Raw genomic sequence first — 19,651 nt, 5'->3', positions numbered from 1 at the left:
AAAAGCGCCAGATCAGATTGAGCAGCAAGCCTTCCTCTTATCCTACATAACTCCCCAGGAGCTCATCCTCAAGTTCAACTGTAGGAGCAAAGCTTAGTAGAAATTGAGGCCAAGGGAATAAGACAGGTTTACTCTCTCCCTCTGCTCTCACTCGGAGCTCTGCTAGGCTCGGCAATATTAGGGTCTAGTAACCCAGACTCATTTTCACACTGCCCTGGATCCTGCTACGGTGATGTGCCCAAGCCTTACTGATCATGGTGGTTCCCCAGCCAGGGCTGCCTTGGTTCCCTGGAAGAAGTCATCAGCTGACGTCATTCCCTGGTCAGGCATCTGGAAGCGAGTGTGCACGTCAATGCCTCCTGGGATCACCATTCTGGAATGGGCTTCGATGGTCTTCACTCCTCCTGGCACAATCAGGTTTTTCTCCTATTTGCCTAAGAAAGCAGAGTTAGTGAGAGAGAGGCCAATGATATGTGGAATCAAATCGGATCTGACATCTGTTTTCATTAAGCTATAAACAGACCCTCACTACATGATGAGCACTTTTGGGGTTGTTGCTATAATCATTCACGGGAGCACCGCCCACTCCTCATCCCCAAACATGAGCAGATGTAGAATGAACTAAGAAACTAGGCACAGCGGCTCACATAATCCCAGCAATTTGGGAGGCTTACATGAGAATTACCTCTAGTTCAAGTTCTGTAGCCTTGACCCAGAGTGAGTTCCTGGCCCACCTGGACTGAAGAATGAGGCCCTGTCTCCAAATATAACTTATACACAAGGCAGCAAATTCCTAATCAATGACTAGTTATCAGAAACCCCTAAGCTTGAATACTAACGAGGCCCCAAACACTTCTCTATATTATCACGCCGCCGCCTTCTAAAACACCAGCCAGCTAGTTTTCCAGAACAGTTCTCTCTTGGCCCAATACTATTTTCCCAAACATCTTTTTCCACCACTTTCCTTTTCAATGTAGGGAAAACAGAGGTGGAAAGCGGTGGAGGGAGAGGAAAAAAGAAAAGTAAAAAGTAAACACTATAATTCCAACAATTATAGAACATGGAAGCAGGTTGCTCATGGATTCAGATAAAGGCAGAAAAACAAATATCCATGCTGTTTGGGACATGCATCATATCCATTAGGTGAGGGATGTTGTAGCAGTGTTTTTTGTTGTTTTTGAGGGTTTTGTGGGGATTTCTTGGGGGGTTTTGTTGTTGTTGTTTTGTTTGAGACAGTGCCTCTCTGCAAAGCCCTAGCTGTCCTGGAACTCACTATGTAGTCCAAGCTGACCTCAAACTCACAGAGATCCACTGTCTCTTAACCCCTGAGTGCTGGGATTAAAGGTGTGCGCCACCAGACACAAGCTGTAGGGTTTTCATTTTTTGAGTCAAGATCTTACCATCCAATTAATTGTTTTTTTAATTTTACTACATCTTTCTACCAAATTTTAAAAGGAAATTAATCAAGGAGGAGTTAAATTTCTAAGACAAATAAACTACACTAAAAATAGCAATTGGGCTGCTCCATTCCAGGCCCAGCGTCCTTCAGCTAGACCCATCACGTTCTCCTATGACTGGGGATGCAAAAGGAATAAGGAAGCCCTAGCCTGTGATCGCCAGAGCTGAGACTCTTCCAGACAAACACACATGGAGAAAGCATTAACTGTGAAAACATCACGACCATTCTGGCTTCATCAGTCAGGGTGAGCGCTTCCAAGCAGTCACAGCCAGTCCAGCTCACCCTCTCCAGACTCACTTGCTGCTAGCGTTTGGTGAGCACTGCTTATTTAAAAGATGTCGTTTGCTGGGATTGTTTGTCTTTCAACAGATGTGCTCCCTCTCCAGAGCCCAGGGGCCATCCCAGAGGAAAGGCACGAAGAGATTGCTACACTCCACTCAATTAACCCTCCAGAGTCCTAGAATACCCAAACCCAGACATAATACACAAGCAGCACAGGGTGGTTTCTTATTTATTCTAGGAACCAGTTCAAGAATGAAACTTAGGGTTGTGAGATGGCTCAGGGCTAGAGCACTGGCTGCTCTTCCAGAGGATGCAGGGTTCAACTCCCAGCCCCACAAGATGGCTCACAACCATGATCATAATTCCAGTTTCAGAGGATCCAATGCCCTTTTCGACTTTCGAAGGAACACAGATGTGTTTCTCTGTGTTGATTTTGTGCCTGTCCTGGAATCTCAAACCACAGAGAGTCCGCCTGGTCTGCCTCCCGAGCCTGCCTGGGATTAAAAGGCAAACCCACCCGCACCGCCCAGCCCGGCTGAAAAAATTTTTTAAAAGGAATGAAACCTAAAATCTCCCCAGCACTAGCAGTCATTTATCTGAGTTCCTGGTAATTAACTCAATGTCCTGTGGCCCTTCCTGATTAAGCAAGCAGATATACATCTTAATAGGCCAGGCTGCATTCCACAGCCTAGGTCCTACGACTGAGTACTCCATCCCAAACAACCACAGTCCGGGAAAAATGAAGTGCATGCAGCCTATCACAAACCAAGCATGTGAGCTGGCAACCAAAGGATGTTGTGTCACCTCTGTTAAAAATAGTCAATTACATAACACATGGGTGTTCGTGTGTGCTGTGACTTCCAATTCCCTGAATCTGAATGCCCAAATTCATTAATTACCACCAATAAAAATGAGCTGAAAAGATGCTAAATTGGTCACTTTTGGTTTTCTGGCGGCGCCTGACTAATGCCAGATGCACATTCTACCAATGTTACAACATTCCCAGCCAAGCTTAGCAACTCTTGGAGTCATTAAAGCCTAAGACTATTTTACATGAAAGGAGCTAAAGCTTAGGAACACAGAGTGTGTGTGTGTGTGTGTGTGTGTGTGTGTGTGTGTGTGTGTGTACACATATACACCTCTACATAGCAATGAATCGTACTTACTTGATCAGCCCATCTTCCATATATATGTCCGCATAAAAGGACTGGTCATCATTCACAATCTTGCCACCTTTGATGAGAAGGCGATCACTCTATAACAAAGAGGGGAGCAAGGTCAGAACACATAACTGACCTAGGAGAAGAGAAGCACCCATCCCCAGGGGGGAGGGGGACTAGGAGCACATTTTCATCATTCAATAGTGATGCTCAAAGCCAGGGAATTTGGGGAGGTACCTTAACCAAGGTGAATCTACTCTCCCTCGCTCCCTCCACTAGCTGGAGGATTCTCAATGACGGTTCCTACAGGAACTTCCGTGAGGAAGGGAGGTAGTGAAGGGCAGGACTTACTGCCTCCCAGACTACAGACATTCCTCTCAGGGGAGAAAAGGAGGGGTCCCTGCAGGCATAAGCCCCCTGAGTTTATGATGAGTCAGAACACACTGGCAAGCTCAACCTAGACAAACAAACCACCTTTTCAAGAACACCTTAGACCTGAAAACAAAAAAAAGGCCATTACAGAATATTCCAGCTAAAGAAGACAATGCTTTTGAAATGATTTTTGGCTAAACCTCATACTTAAAAAAAAAAAAAAATTCCACCCACATGTAGGAAAGTCAAGTCTTGGCAAAGTTTTTGTCGGGGAAAACTGACCAAAAGTCTGTTGTCATAGCATATGCTACACAAACACAGAGTCTTCAGCCATAACAAGATGTCAGCAGCTTAGTGTGTCCATCTCATGTGCATTTATCTTTGGGGTAAATCACAACAAGCACATGGCCGAGGGAGGGACATACACCCATTTAGCAGGTAAGAAACACAGCTTTATGATAAATTAGAGACATGGGGGATGTTTTTAAGTCTAATACCACTACAGATGGTTGACCCACTTTCGTGTAAAAAAAAAATAATTATTATAAAAGGCTAGTCCAACTGAGACAGCCAAGAGCATGTAAAAGAAATGCTATGTTCTGACTCACAGCTATCCAAAAGACTGTGGATGGGATGTATGTGATGTCATCACCCTGCTTTGGGTGGACGTACAGGTTTATTATTTATTATTTCAGAGTAGATAGAAGCCTTCCCAGCAGCACATCCCCTTTGATTATGCTACCTACACCTTTCAAAGGACAGCATTCATCTTGATAACAGTCAACCCAGAAGCCTAGGACAAAAATAAAATCTCAGCAGGTACTCCCTGCCTTTTGCAACCCAAGAAAAGGAAATTTTTCCTTAAAATATACACATGGTGCTATAGAACAAAGAAAACAAGATACAGGTTGCACATAAGTGCAAACACTCTTGGGCTTAGAAAAATATTTATTGTTTCTGTTACATTGAAAAACAGGGTCAGTTCAGTTTTTACACTGTAGGATCTTCTATCCAGATGTAAGCATGAAAAAGCCTTGAGAACAGTCAACATGGAAAGGGTAAACAAAAAATCTTTACTAGTCCTGCTCCTCATACCAAGCAGTCAGAGTCTTAGAACCTTTGTGAAGTGGATGGAGCAGGATTCTAATCCTGTGACACATGGGGAAACCTAGGCTCAGTAGGCTTAAGCCTGCAGGGACCTCTCCTTTTCTCCCCTGAGAGGAACGTAGTCTGTAGTCTGGGAGGCAGTAAGTCCTGCCCTTCACTACCTCCCCTTCCTCACAGAAGTTCCTGTAGGAACCATCATTGAGAATCCTCCAGCCAGCGGAGGGGATGGGGGAGATTTGGATCATAGTTTATTCAATCTTGAGCCTTCTAGACGAAAGCTTCTTACATAAGAGGCGGGCCCCAGTGACAGAGGGAGAGAACCAATAGATCCTAGGGCATACGACTAGATGTTTTTAAAGGATAGAGGGGGCGCTCTTTTAAAAAGTGGTCATGTGGGTTGCGTATTTTTCCCCCTCCTCATACTGTCAAAATGAAATTGTCTTATTTGTGCAAGAAGACAGCAAATCACAAGAGGTTTGCAGGAATCTCCCCACCCCCACTGCCCAGTTCCCAGATGCGGTCCTTCAAGAGCAGTGAGCATTTTACGTTTATCCTGTGTGTCAGTCCTTTGGGAATCTGGTACCAAGGATAGGGGTGGGGTGCCTTGAAAAAAAGGCTAGTACCCCACCCTTGTCTGAGAACTACCCAGCCCAAGCTAGGGCACACGCCCCCTCCTCTGGGCAACTGTTCTTACAGGGCTCCTGCAGATGGGTGTGTCCTTGTGCACCAAGGAAAGAAGGCCGGGGTCCCAGGGCCCCAGAGACAAGCAGGGAAAAAGCTCACCGTCAAATCCGACCTTAAAACCTATCTTCACTATTTGGAAGATGCCTTCAAATCTGCGTGTCCTGGGTCCTAGCCGCCACACGCCGGCTAGTGCAAACACACAGCATTATATAACAATCAATTTCCTTGGAGATTCTCCCTGCCCGGGATTTCCTTCGAGGATGCAGAAAACTGGACTGGTGAGATTTTTTTTTTTTTTTTTTTTTTTCAGTAAAAAGACGCAAAGCCGGGGGGGGGGCAATCCCCAAAAGCATCGCGAATTCTTCACAGAGATGCTTGGCAGGGATGCAGGCCTTGAACGAGGCCAGCACCTCGGCTCCGGTGATCATTGTCTAGGGCAGGCCCGGCCATCTGCGCGAGTCGCAGCCAGCGCCATTACCTCCGCGAGCCTGCTAGCTGCTGTCCCCAGCGCCCACCCGCCCAGTCCGCTTTGTATGCGCCACCACAACCGCCTCGCTGGTGGCGGAAGGGGCAGGAAAGACGGAGAAAGCGAGCCAGGAACCCTGCCAAGGCCCCAGCTCCAAACCAGAGGGCTCCCCAGGTCCTCTTCGTCCACAAAAAGCTCCCGCCCTTCTCTGCTCATCATCGAGTCCCGATCCTCCTTCCCTCTGCATCATCCCGGTACCCCTGCCCTTTCCAGCATCCCTTCGCTGTCATGACGCCTCCGGGCTGGAACTCGCTCCTTCTTGCAGGAAGAAGGCTCCAGAAAGCTCTTTCTGGAGGGGGCGGGAGACACGGGAGGGTCTGTTTTCCAAGCTCCCCACCACCGGACTCCCGGAGCCCAGCCTTGCGGCACGCAGCCGGAGAACAATATCCGAGCGTCGACCATGCATTATTCAATCTGGCATCCATTTGCTTGCACCCCGCGGGCAGCGCTGCAGCATCTCGTGCTGACAATGAAGGATACAGAGGATCTGGCGCACTACCTCCATACACTCCCGCGCCTATTTCAATGCCTTGCAAATTGCGTGCCTTATAACTGTTATTACCTCTCCCAACCCCCACCCCCACCCCCACCTTCACCCACCATCGCCTCCGTTGGCAACAAGAAGGAAAAGTTGAATCTCTTTCTCTCCTCCACCTTTAAAATACATTCTTTAGCTATTCTATGTCACAAAAGGTTGCTCGCCTTTCTGGAGTGCCAAACTTACCGTGATGCGTGGGATATTTTTTCTTCCCCTGATAAGACAATCTCTCCTGGGGTGGGGGAGTAATTTCAAGAGGACAGCTTTAAAGCAAAGATAGCCGGAAAAAAAAGATTTGGTTTAAAATATATGTATTTTTTGTAGGAAAAAGGTACAATCCCTTAGCTGGCCTTGCTGTTAGGAGATTTCAAAACTATGAGACAAATGCAATCCTCTGTCTCTTCTCCTCTCCTCCAACACAGATCCAGCTAGGGGCGGAAAAAAAAAGAAAGAGAGGGAGGAGAGAGAACAGGAGGGAAGGGGGTGGAAATAAACTACAGCAATAAAAGCCTTGGTTCCAGTCGGCACCCACCGCGCATGCGCCGCCAGCCACTCCCTTTCCTCCAGGCAAAAGCCATCCGCTTCGCGAGAGACGCTCACTGATTGGCCAGGGTCGTGGGATATGTAAATGAGAGGGGCGGGGCAAGGCGCAGCGCCCGGGCTGCGACTGCTGCAGTGCGCGCAGGGCGCGGTGCGTGCGCCCGAGCAGGGGAGCGCGCCTTTCGCGCCCTTTCTCTGATCCTGGGCGGGCGAGCGGGCACTGCGGCTGGCAGCGACCCCAGATGCTGCATCTGCAATTCAGGGCACAATGGAGGGGTGGTCGTCCCGGGAGGGTGAGGAGGGGGCGCAAGCCCGCGATGGAGGGGCTTCAGTACGGCCCGGGCGGCACGCACACGCCCGCCCGCGCGCCAATCCGCGGAGGCCGCCGCTGCAGCCCCGCGTGGGGTGACTGCGCTGAGCCAATGGCCTCGCTGCGGCGAGCGCGCGACTGCACCGCGCCTCCCCCGCCCTGCTCGCCAGAGCGGCCTCCGCCCTGCAGCGGCTGCTGCGACAGGGGACTGACGGCTGGAGGAACGCGAACAGCATCCGGGAAGGTCGTGGCTGCTGGGCACCGGACGCCCCGCCCAGAACGGTTTTTTTTTGTGACTGCAGCTACCGAGAACAAGAGATGGAGGCCGGCGCCTATGAGGCAAAAAGGGCCCAGTCTTGCGCCCTGGTCGCCCTTTTAGCTGGCACAGCACCAAGACTGGCTCCTTTTGTGTGGCTGTGGCGCCTTTCAGATCTGGGGAGGAAAAGCTGCTGCGAATCTAGCTGCAGGGAGTCAGTCCTAAGGCCCCCACAGCCAGAAGCAATGTGATAGGTTATAAGGAGCAAGAGCAAAAGATAGGAGAGGTTACATCCCACAGAAAGGAGAAACTGAGTAATGGAGAAACTCAGCCTCTAGTCACTAAGCATTCCAGGCCTCTCTTCATGGTGCTAGTAGTGCAATAATAGGCCTGTGAGCTTTGACTGTCAAGCCAGGCTGTGATGTTGTAACAATACCTGGGAAGGGGAAGAGCTGGTGCAGTGGACCCGGGAAAGGGTCCCGGGCAGATGACAGAACTTCTGCCTAGGCATAGCTTTGACCCTCTCACCTTGAGATCAAAGAATGCCTGTGTTACTGCTTAATCTGGGTCACTGGGGCAGCCTTTCAGGAGGGGTATCGTTTAATTGGCTCACACCTGCTCAGCAACGATTAGCCAGATAAAGACAGAATTATCCTGGGGCTCTGTTTCCCTGTTTTTGTTTTTGGTTTTTTTTTCTGCACCTGGCCACTGTAGGGGTCTTCTGTCTTTCCAGACTCAAAAGAGGGGTAAAATCCACCCTTTCAATTCCTGCCTTAAAAATCTACAGTCCCCGAGGGACTGCGGCTTCTGGCCAGTTCATTCAAGTTCAAGTTGGATTTAAGCTGTACATCTTGAAAAGAAAACAGAAGCCAGTCCCTGCTTCCTGTTCCAACTGTATGACACGCACTAGCAGGGCGAGCCCAGATCCTAAGTACTGGTGTCAACCGGTAATGGCTACAGACTTCAGGCTCAGAAAGCTTAGCAGGTGGATCCTATAGTCCCAGCACTCAGGATGCTGAGACAGGAGGATCATGATCCACTGGGCAATATCATACTGAAGATAGATAGATGATAGATAGATAGATAGATAGATAGATAGATAGATAGATAGATAGATAAAGCAAAACATATAGCTTTCCTTTCTGGGAAAGCCAGATCCACCTGGGCAATATAGACTGGAAAAAATAAACAGATAGATAAATAAATAAAGCAAAAAATATGCTTTCCTTGGGAAAGCCAACAGTAAAGTTCAGCTAGAAATCAGCAGGGAAGGAGGGTCCTATTAAATCACAGGAAAAAATAACTACTTGTCAGGCAAGGATAATGGGATTTAAAATAATTTAAACAAAATAGCCTCTAGTTACATCGTTTGTTTCTGCTGCACTTTCCTGCTCTTGATCTTAATGCGTTTAAAGACATCTTGTTGTTTCCCAATTTGCTATGGAATATTTTGTTTTGTCCCATCCATCCATCTTATTAGTGCAATCTCCTTCCCACAGCCATCCACACAAGGTTCTTAGCCCATGATAATTGACATTTCTCCCTATAAATGCCCAGAAACATAAGGTTAAAATTGATTTATCTGTCCTGACTGGAACTTAAGAGAATATTTGGCACATAGAAGACCTTGAAGAGAAAACAACTTTAATTAATGAAGGAAGATAATTGTAGTTTGCATATCTTAGCAAACTCACTGCCCAATTCAATACAGGAAGATTAAAAGGGGGTGGGGAAGAAGCATCCACACTGACAGATGGGTTAATCCGAACTGTATTTGTTAGCTCTCTTTAAAGACACTCAATGGAAAATTCCTAGGAAATTATTATCAGTCTCCAGCCCGACTTCTGGGTATTTAAAAATTAAATGCCCAGCAAACAAGGATGAACCTGTCTATTCTGAATTCACGGTCTCTTCCAGAGCCCATCTCCCTCAGTTCCTCACCCAGCACCAGAAGAGGGCGAGCAGTGGTGTCTACTGAGACAGTCCTTATGATGGAATACCCCAGGATCTGGTGTCATCTGGGGCAGGGAGCTGAGAGTTGGTGAGTTGGAGGTGCCCAGTCAGAGACTGACGTCAGCCTCCACTGCAGTTACAGGCCCCTCCCCCTGGACTCACACCCTGTCACAATGCTCAGCAGATACACAGAGCTTCAAAGCAAACCTCTCCTTGCAGAAGAGAGAGAAAAAAAAAAAAAAAAAAAAAAAGCTACAACCCAGTAGTAGAGTGCTAGCCTAGCATGCCCAGAGCTCGGCTGTGTTTCGCTGGCCTTAGTAGCACAGACTTGGAACTGCGGCTCCTCAGGAAGCTGAGGCAGGAGGAACACAAGTTCAATGCCAGCCTGGCCAACTTATCAAGACTGTATCCTAAAATAAAAGAGGTAAAAAAAAAAGTAAACTTTGTGCTTCCTTTTCTTTCACTTCTGGTTTTTGTTTATTTTTCCTTACCATATAAGATGCAGTCCAGCAAGCTGTCAGACCTATAGCAGGCATTAATGATTGGTACATAAATAAATAGGCTTTGCCACTTTAATTGTTAGGGTAAAACCAAAAAGGCTTTTCCACATTACCACCATGCAAAAAAAAAAAAAAACACCCCAAACTCATTCTTTGTTTTGACACTATTACTGTGCTGGGTCTTGCCTTTCTGTCCACACAGTCCTCTTCCCCAAGTCCCTGGAACCACAACAGAATTCTACTTGCAAAGCTTATTTTTGTGGGACAGGGGAAAGCTGCCTATGTTTTTGTGCTGTGTTTCCTCTAACAAAACCGCTGTGTTCGACTAACCCTGATATCAGGGAGTGTCGTTAATCTTAAAATGAACCTCAGAATCATACAACGTGTCCCTAGGAAAACGTCACCATTACTGATTTCTGAAGTTGTATTTTGGAGACAAGTAGGGGAAAAGGGGTTCTAACCCGGGGCCTTATGCTTGCTAGGCAAGCACCCCCTTTATGGAGCCACACCCTTGTCCTCTGCAGCGGCTCCTTCCTCCACTCCATCATTCCGTCTTGTATGATATTTGTCCTATCATGCCACCCATACCATATGATACACCCCAGCACCAAGCCTGGGAGAGGGTAATTCTGTTTGAACTCACAGAGCTAAGAACCTATTTCAAAGTCTTAGTGATTGCTCACCCTTCTAAAGAATGCAGCAGGAGGACTCCCGACTGGAAAAGATGGCTATGCGATGGATGGAGTAAGATAACACCACAGGAGATTTATAAGATCTTTTTACCAGAAAATGGGTTGGTGAGTTGAGGGCTGCCGTTCTGACGCTCCGGGTGACTGCTACTCTCTCAGTTCCTCAGTATCTACCCAGTATGAATTCTGTCGGGCCCAACCCACCAGGGCTCTCGGTTTCATCTTCCCCTTGTGGGAAGCTGGAGTAACCATTTCTGCTTCTTCAGGCACACAAGGGGCACCGTGGAAGCACAATGATGAGAACGTCACAGAAAAGAGACACTTGGAAACAAAATGCTGACGGGAAAAGCGGAACCAGATGTGGCCAGGAAGAACAAGCCACAAACCCCTGCGCCACTGCAGTCAGCCGCCCAGGGCTGCAACCTCCAATGTGCTCTGCAGAGGTTAGGATGACGCAGTGGTCAGGAGCATCGCCTAAATCAAAGAGCTTTGGTTAAAGTGCTCCTCTGCGATGCCACGAGCAATGATGACTGCTTTATGGAACCCCAAAGGACACAGATTGCAAAGAACAGCTGAGTAGCCATACATGAGGCCAGCCCACTACCACCTTCAGTGGGTACACTTTTGGGTAGTGACCACTGAGGACCATTAGGGCAGCCATACACTGCTTTTTACCAGAACTGAGCAGGTATGAACCCCCTTTGGGGCTCTGAAAAGGTCCTGAAGATCCCCTGGCTACATGAGGCTGAGAGGAGTCTTAGGCACAGATGGAAGCATGACCCCTACAGAAATTAACAGAATCCAGCTTTCTCTTCCAGTCTCCAGTTAGCACGGATACCACCCAAAGGACCCACAATACACATCTTGCACCCCAATATGTTGAATACAGATGTCCTTGGGGTCTCTGTCCCTGCTGGAGACACAAGGCACCTGGCTCTGGCCTTCCTGTCTCAGTCTTCCCTCTGGTGGCCAATGAGGAGTATGCATATGGTTCGCTCCTTTGTCCTGGAGTAGTGGGCTGCACACTGGGAGAGAGCCTTTAGCCTTTAGGTTACTGGTCCTGGTGTCCTCAGCCTGTCTGCCCATCAGAACCATCTGACCCCTGGCTCCACCCTCAGGACCAGAGTCTCCCAAAGCCAGGTTCAGGAAGATTATTCTCCTCTGGGCACTGAGTCGCAGACCCAGACCTTCTATTTCTAAAGGAGAAAAAGAAAAAAGAAAAAAAAAATACCAGCTACCATGAGCTAAAAGGAAGGTTTCTACCACTACTCAGAACTCCCTCTACTTCCCAAAGCACAATGTGGCCTGTTCTTTCTACAAAATAGTGTAATAGTCTAGCTTTCATCAACTTGTCTGGTTTCCCACTAACAATCCAATCTGCTACAATGTTGCTCTGTAGCTAGAAAGGTAGAAAACAGAGCACAGACGATTCAGTCATGAGGCTGAGAGCTTCAACACCTACTCCAGGTGCAGTGTGGCTCAGTGGTTGAGTTTATCTAGAATATGCAAGTCTCTGGCTTTGATCCCCAGCCCTGCCAAAGTTCAAATTGAATACATTTTTAAAAACAATACCCATCTTTTCACCTTCCCCCAAGCCCTACAAAGTGTCTTTGTATCCTATCTTACAGATAGAGTAAGGTACAAAGAGGTCTCTAGTCAACCATAGCTTCCCACTGGAGCGAGAGAAATAGTCAAATCCAAGAGCCCAGAGTTCAGCAGGTGTGTTCTCTCCGTAATAAAGAAACTTGATTTAGAACCCAGGCCCTGCCTTGTACAAGAGGAAGGCATGGGTGAATCTACCATCTGTCTTCACTCATTTCTATCCCTGACCCCCATTCCTAATGATTCCCGTTACCCCCAAATCCATCCCTTTCTTGCCTACACCCCACCCATGTACTATACACAGAAAGTAGCTTCTGTAAGCATCCCTGGACTTCCTGTCATGAGAACCAGCACAGAAGGAGACCAAAATTTAAATGAAAATGCTTCATGGTTCTTCCCACTAGAAGAATAAGGTTTACCTCAAAGGCATGTGGGGATCTAGACGCCCGGTGTATCTGCTTGCACTGTCAGAGCACAGTGGAGAAAGTCGGGTAGGATGGAGAAATCCCCCTGGCCCAACACAGGTAAATCCTGACTACTCACAACAATGACAGCCCAGAAGACTGGCCTAGGCTCGCATGCAAGAGAATAGAGCCTCTGCAAGAGTCACCCGCTCTGACCTCCAATCTTACCAGACTGTCTCCACAGCAACACTTCATAACACAACACTGACCAGTGTGGCAATGTGTCCATGTCTGAGAGAAAACCTCTCTCTGTCTCTCACACCCCTTCTATTCAGGCATCGATGTTTCCACCGATGAACATCTTGCAGCGAGGGAGACATGCTGTACTTGCTGTGTCCAGCAAGACACCTCTTAACCCAGGTGCTGTGGTGCCCTGTCATATAGCTAGGGTAACTGAAGGACTTTTTTTAGGTTTATTTCAACAATATTACATTGATTTTCATGTAAATCCACACCTTAGGCTCTTTCAAATCACTCACTCCTGTTGCTCAAGTCATACAACCAAGGTCTGTTTGTTACAGCAGCAATATTCTTTCTAGACTGACTGCTATCAATGTGTCTACTCTTTACTTCCTTGAACTTGGGGAAATGCTCCAGCCTTTTCACCCCTGGGCTCTCTGTCCTCACCAGCCACTGCCCTGCCACTGTCCTTCTTCCACAGCTCTACTCCGGCAAACTGTGCTCTGTTTTCATGGTTCTTCACTTCCTCAGCTTCCTTTCCCATTAGCTTCTCAGCCACAACCACTGGCTTCTTCCCCTGCTGTTGAAAGAGATCGAACACAGAGTTGCAACTGGTCAACCTCAGGACCCCTTTGTAGACTTTACCCTAAGAGACCTGACTGTGCCAGTTAACTGTTGTCTCTACCTGTGTTCTTTCAACAACTATTAGCTGTTTAGTGTCCACAGCACATTAATAAATGAATAAAAGAAAGTTACACTATATTATTATATAATATGATCCCATTCAAAATAATCAATAAACTTGATTTTAGAGTATTTAAGTTCACAGGACAAAAATGGGCAGAAAGTAACAAGATTCCATATGTCCTCCACAACAAACACACAGTTTCTCTATTATTAACATTATATATATGGAAAGGTCTCATTCTAGAGCCAGGTGACCAAGAATTTATTCTGTAACTTTTTGTTTTTCAAGACAGGGTTTCTCTGTGTAGCCCTGGCTGTCCTGGAAATCACTCTGTAGACCAGGCTGGCCTCAAACTCACAGAGATCTGCCTGCCTCTGCCTCCGAGTGCTGGCTTTGTTCTGTAACTCAAGCTGACCTCAAACTCATGGTGATCTTCCTACCTCCACTCTCCAAGTGCTGGATTACAGGTATGAGCCATCATATCCAACTCTGACACATTATTAATTAAAAAACATAGCTCACACTAGAGTTCACTCTGAATTGCTGTGGTTTGCTTTTTTTTTTTTCCTTTTAGACAGGATGTCGTATAGTGTAGATTGAGCTCCAAGTCATTATGTAGCTGAGGATCTATTTGAACTCTTGGTCCTTCTGCCTTCACCTCTCAAGTGCTGGAGGCATTACAGCATGCACTACCATGCCCAGCAGGTTTCTCTTGAATGTACAGTCTATGGGTTATGAAAGCCAATGACATGTATCCACCATTACAGTATCATACAGAATTGTTTTGTTGCCCTAAAAAGACCTCTGCACTCTACAGATTATCTCTCTCTCTCACACACACACACACACACACACACACACACACACACATACACACGGCAAACACCAGCCTTTTTGCTGACTCTGTTGTTTTTGTTTCTTCAAGAACATCATATTGTTGGAGTCATATATCATGTAGACTTTCAAAATTAGCTTCTTACATTCATCAATACATGGGTAGGATTCTCTGTCTTTTCATAGCTTGGTAGCTTATTTATTTTTGTCACCTACTATTCTATCAGGTGAATAAACCATTTTTTTTCTTCACTATTGAAAAATATCCATCTTGGGGGTTGGAGAGAACTCAGCAGTGTAAGAGCACTAAACTGCTCTTGCAGAGAACCCAGGTTCAGTTCCCAGCATCCACATGTGGCTCACTCCAGGGGATTTGATGGCCTCTTCTGTACTCTGAGACACTGCACACACATGGCGCACTGCATACGAATAAACTAATGCAAGCAAACACATACACATTAAGAAAGTTTAAAAAACAACGATCTCTAAAAAAGAAAGACAACTTGGTGGCCTCCAAGGCTTGCAATTATGATCATGCTGCTGTAAACATTTCCATACAGAATTTTGTCTGGACACATGCTTCATCACATCAAAGTGTAGGTCACTTGGTCACCTAGCAAGAGCATATTCCTTTTGTAAGAAATTGCTCAGCTGTCTCCCAACATGGCTGTTTTTGCATCATATTGCATCTGGCTTCCCTTCAATGTGAGTTCTTAGCACCTTCACCAGGGATGGCTGACCACCTGGGTGTGAGGGGCTTTTTTTTTTTTTTTTTTCTTTTCTTTGTTTTAGTTGTTGTTGCTGTTGTTGTTTGTTTTGTTTTTGAGACAGGGTTTCTCTGTATAGCCCTGGCTGTCCTGGAACTCAGAGATCCACCTGCCTCTGCCTCACAGGTGCTGAGACTAAAGGTGTACACCACCACCTCCCAGCTATTGTCTTTTTTTAAGTAAAGGTTGTTGCTGGTGTTGGTGGTTGGTTTGGGAATCTGTTTGTTTGTTCACGATGCTGGGACTGAACACAGCCCTTCATGCTACTAGGCAAGGACTCCACCACTGGTCTTCATCCCATGAGATGTCATTGACTTCTGGGCATCCTATCTGGTTGCATTGGTCTGTGCCTCTGTCTTTAGCCATTACTACCCTGTATTTATACCATAAGCTTTTCATATATTTTCAAGTCAGAAACTTTGATGCCTCCAGATTTGTTCTTCTTGCTCAAAAATACTTAAATTAGTCATGCTTATTGTGGTTCTGCATTAGTTAAGACTGATTCTCTATTTCTGTAAAAAGTCCAACGGGATCTGAAGGAATCACATCAAGTCTGTCACTCATGTCTGTGATGTGGACAGTTGTTTTTCTTTTTCCAGTTTCATGAATGTGCACACGCTTTTGGATGTGTGTGGAGTACACATGTGTGCACAAGCATGTGAAGGCCCAAGGGTTGTTGGACTCATCTTTTCTTGTTCTCCTACCTTATTTATTGAGGCAGGATCTCTGAATCAAACCCAGAGCTCACTGATGTGTCTTCCCAGGCAGCTTGCCCTGGAGATCCCATTTTCACCTTCCGAGGCTGGAATTACAGGATGGCCACCACACTCACCAGCATTTATCTGGATTTCTGGGGATCTGAACTCTAGTCCTCACACTTCTGAGGGTCAAGCACTTGAACCACTAAATCATCTCCCCAGCCAGTGTGAATATTTAAAAACATATTAATTGTAAAAATGAACATGGAATTCTTTCCATTTATCTTTCTCTTCCTTAATTCCTTTATGAATAGTTTATACTTTTCAATACACTGCAATGTACTAGTCTTTCACTTCCTTGGTTACATTTATTCCCACGTATTTTATTGCTCTGTTGCTCATGTGAATGGAACTGATTTCTAAATTTCCTTTTTAGGATAGTTTATGGTGTACCAAAGCAAGATGGAAGTCAGGCAGGTGATCCCTGCTTGTAATACCAGTACTAGAGAGACTGAGGCAGGGGATCACAAGTTTGAGAGTAGCTTAGACTACATAGGAAGACTTTGTCTCAAAACAATAAATAACTTTTTAAAATCAAGATGTGAGGGGAAAGGGGCCATAAGATGGCTCAATGGGTAAACTCGTGTAGATATAGATTTTAGATAGATAGATAGATAAAAAGATAGACAGAGCCGGGCGGTGGTGGCACGCCTTTAATCCCAGCACTCGGCAGGCAGAGCCAGGAGGACCTCTGTGAGTTCGAGGCCAGCCTGGGCTACCAAGTGAGTTCCAGGAAAGGTGCAAAGCTACACAGAGAAACCCTGTCTCGAAAAACAAAAAAAAAAACAAAAAAAAAAAAAAAAAAAAAAGATAGACAGATGACAGATAGATAGTTGATTGATTGATAGATAATTGATGGATGATAGGCAGATATGTAGATAGATAGATAGATAGATAGATAGATAGATAGATAGATAGATAGATAGATAGATAATTTATCCACTGGTTCTGTTTCTCTAGAGAACCCTGACTAACACAGGCAGCTTTTCCTTCCTTTCCTTGTCTATTCTCTTCAAAAGACATGGGCATTCTTACTTTGCCCCCAACTGAGAGGAGAATTTTTGGATTTCCCCATTGGTTATGGGGCCAGCTTTGGGATTACCTGACCCCACTCACTGTGACATAAACACACATGTGTGTAAGTAGCAGGAGGCTGGAGGAGAAAGCCAGATTTCCTGCTCTATCATTTTCCATTTTACTCCCTTGAGACTGAGTTACCCACTGAATCTAGCTAGAGCTAGGCTGGCAGCCAGCACACCACACCAATCCTCTTTGTCTCCACTGCTCACAATGGTGGGGTTAGACACACAGCCATGCCTGGCTGTGTTTTGTAGTATGGGTGCTAGTGGTTCAAACTCAGGTCCTCATGTTTTCATAGCAAGTGTTCTGTACCCATTCAACCATCTCCTTGCCCCAGCTGTGAGTGTACAAGAATGGCCTTCACTGTGGTGACATGGGATCCTCTGTGGTGGTTTGAATGAGAATGGCCCCCTAGGCTTATGTATTTGAATGTTTAGTCACCACTTAGTGGAACTGTTTGGGAAGGATTAGGAGGAGTGGCCTCATTGGAGGTGTATCAATCGGAGTGAGCTTTGAGATTTTAAAAGCCCATGCCAGGTCCAGTTTCTCTCTCTCTCTCTCTCTCTCTCTCTCTCTCTCTCTCTCTCTCTCTCTCTCTCTCCCCTGTCTCTCTGCCTGCTACCAGTGGATCAGGATATAAAGCTCGCAGCTACTGCTCCAGCACCATGCCTGTCCACTTCCTCCATGATGACATGATGATAATGGGACTAATCCTCTGGAACTGTTATGTAAGCCCCAGTTAAATGCTTTCTTTTGTAAGAGTTGCCTTGGCCGTGGTGTCACTTCACACAGACAGGACAGTGACTAAGACATCTTCTATACCTGCTTGATTGAGACTTTTATTAACCAACAACTGTTAGTCTCTGTGGAAAGCTGTTTTACCTTTCTTCAGGTGGCTTTGTAGGGTTTTCCTCCCATCTTGTCTGCATGTTGTGGGTTGGTTTGCCTGTGTCAAAACATCTCACCCTGTCATGCTGTGCAACCACGTGAGACTGACTTTGGTTGACAGTGTTTATAAGTATCCGCGTTCATCAGGAATGCTGGCCTGGGGCTTTTTTTTTTTTCCTAGTAGTGTTTTTACCTGGTTTTGAAATCCAGGCAAATTATCATGATTCATGACGTGGACTGGAAAGTGTCCCCTGCTTTTTGATTTAGGGACGAGTCTAAGAAGGCCTCAACTCTTTGAGTTGAGATGTTCACGGTGGCAGTGAGACATTAGAGTCCTTGTGATCTCCTTTGTGCCGGTGTGACAAAGTCATGGTCAACAAGACCCTGTAGGTTTAGTTAATATAGCCACCCTTACTACCAGGGTAGTGCCAATGTCCAGGGCACAGGGACACTCAGAGCAGCCACAAAGCTTGAGTGTGTGTCAGGAGGAGATAGCCCCTGCTTGCTACACTTTTCTCTGCAGTTATGCTCAGTCTGTGTGCACCCGTCAGGTTCTGGTTCCTTCCTTGTGCCCAGAACTCCCCCAGAGCTCCTCCACTCAGTTGTCTGCTTGTTGCTTTTGTGTTGGGGTGCTGATCACCGGGACATCCTAGTGTTGCCGGGGACACACTACCTCAATGAGCATAGTATGTTTACTAGTTGATTTTAAAGCTGCGTCTGGCAGCCTCACCATGGCCAGTGATGAAAACTAACCTGACTAGTCATGGAACAGACTGACATCTTGTACCCCATGATGTGGGTAGGTCTTGGGGGAGACCTGGAATCACTTTAAAGATAAGCTTACAGAATGCACACCAAGGGCTGGAGAGATGGTGAAGTGGTTAAGAGCACTGGCTGGTCTTCCAGAGGTCCTGAGTTCAGGTCCCAGCAACCACATGGTGGCTCACAACTATCTATAGAGATGAGATCTGGTGCCCTCTTCTGGTATGCAGGCATGTATGCAGGCAGAACACTGTATACACAATAAACAAATAAATAAAATCTTTTAAAAATTTGAGTTTAAAAAAAAAAGCACACCGATTACAAAGACATGACAGATACATTTAAATTGAGGGACAGGCTACAAATAAGTGACCTGTAATCTCCATTAGGTGCTAGAGTCAAAAGGCCAGGCAAAGAATAGTTATTCCAGATTGAAAATAGCAGGGAAACATGAGAACTAAATGCAGACAATGTTTTGGACAGTGGACCCACCAAAGGATATCAATAAAGAACAGTGTAATATGAAGGAAGGAACCAAAACCTGATGGGCTCACACAAGCTGAGGATAACTGCAGAGAAAAGTGTAGCGAGCAGGGGCTATCTCCTCCTGACACACACTCGAGCTTCGTGGCTGCTCTGAGCGTCCCTGTGCCCTGGACATTGGCAACTAAACCTAAACAGGTCTTGTTGATCATGACTTTGTCTGGCAGAAAGGAGATCACAAGGACTCTAATGTCTCACTGCCATGGTGAACATCTCAGCTCAAAGAGTTGAGGCCTTCTTAAACTTGTCCCTAAATCAAAAAGCAAGGGACACTTTCTGGGGGAATGGAAAGCGGTACCATGTCAATTGTGACTTTCTGATTTGATGGTGGAGAATGTTCTTGTGTTTTTAGGAGATGAACACTGGAGTGTTAAGCGATGATGAAGCAACCAATTGGCAGCTTTTTCTCAAGTGATGCAGAAAAAAACATATAGTTAGGGAAAGCAGGGGGACAGAGAGCGGGACTACAGTAAAGTGTCCACGATTAGGGGAGCTCAGTGAAAATGTAGCATACCCAAATTCTCTTTCTCACTGTTTTTATTTTCTTACAGTGCTTCTTCAGCTAACTTGGAACTCACTGTGTAGATTCTGATGGCCTTGAACTTGCATTAATCCTCTGCTTCTGCCCAAACACTCACATGCACTACCTATTCATTACCATGCATGGCCTCCAAAATCCTCTAAACATTACATGGCTTCAAAAGGCAAA

At 46.1% G+C, this 19,651-nt stretch overlaps 1 pseudogene; it reads right to left on the bottom strand.

Annotated features, from left to right (window-relative positions):
- Positions 1-249: 249 nt before the first annotated feature.
- LOC114702708 overlaps positions 250-19,651 on the bottom strand; it is a 44,130-nt pseudogene continuing 24,728 nt past the window's right edge.

The sequence above is a fragment of the Peromyscus leucopus genome, unplaced genomic scaffold (assembly GCF_004664715.2).
Source record: "Peromyscus leucopus breed LL Stock unplaced genomic scaffold, UCI_PerLeu_2.1 scaffold_570, whole genome shotgun sequence".
NCBI classification, from domain to species: domain Eukaryota; kingdom Metazoa; phylum Chordata; class Mammalia; order Rodentia; family Cricetidae; genus Peromyscus; species Peromyscus leucopus.
Note: the sequence above shows the minus strand (reverse complement) of the source record. Positions and strands in the feature narration are given on the sequence as shown.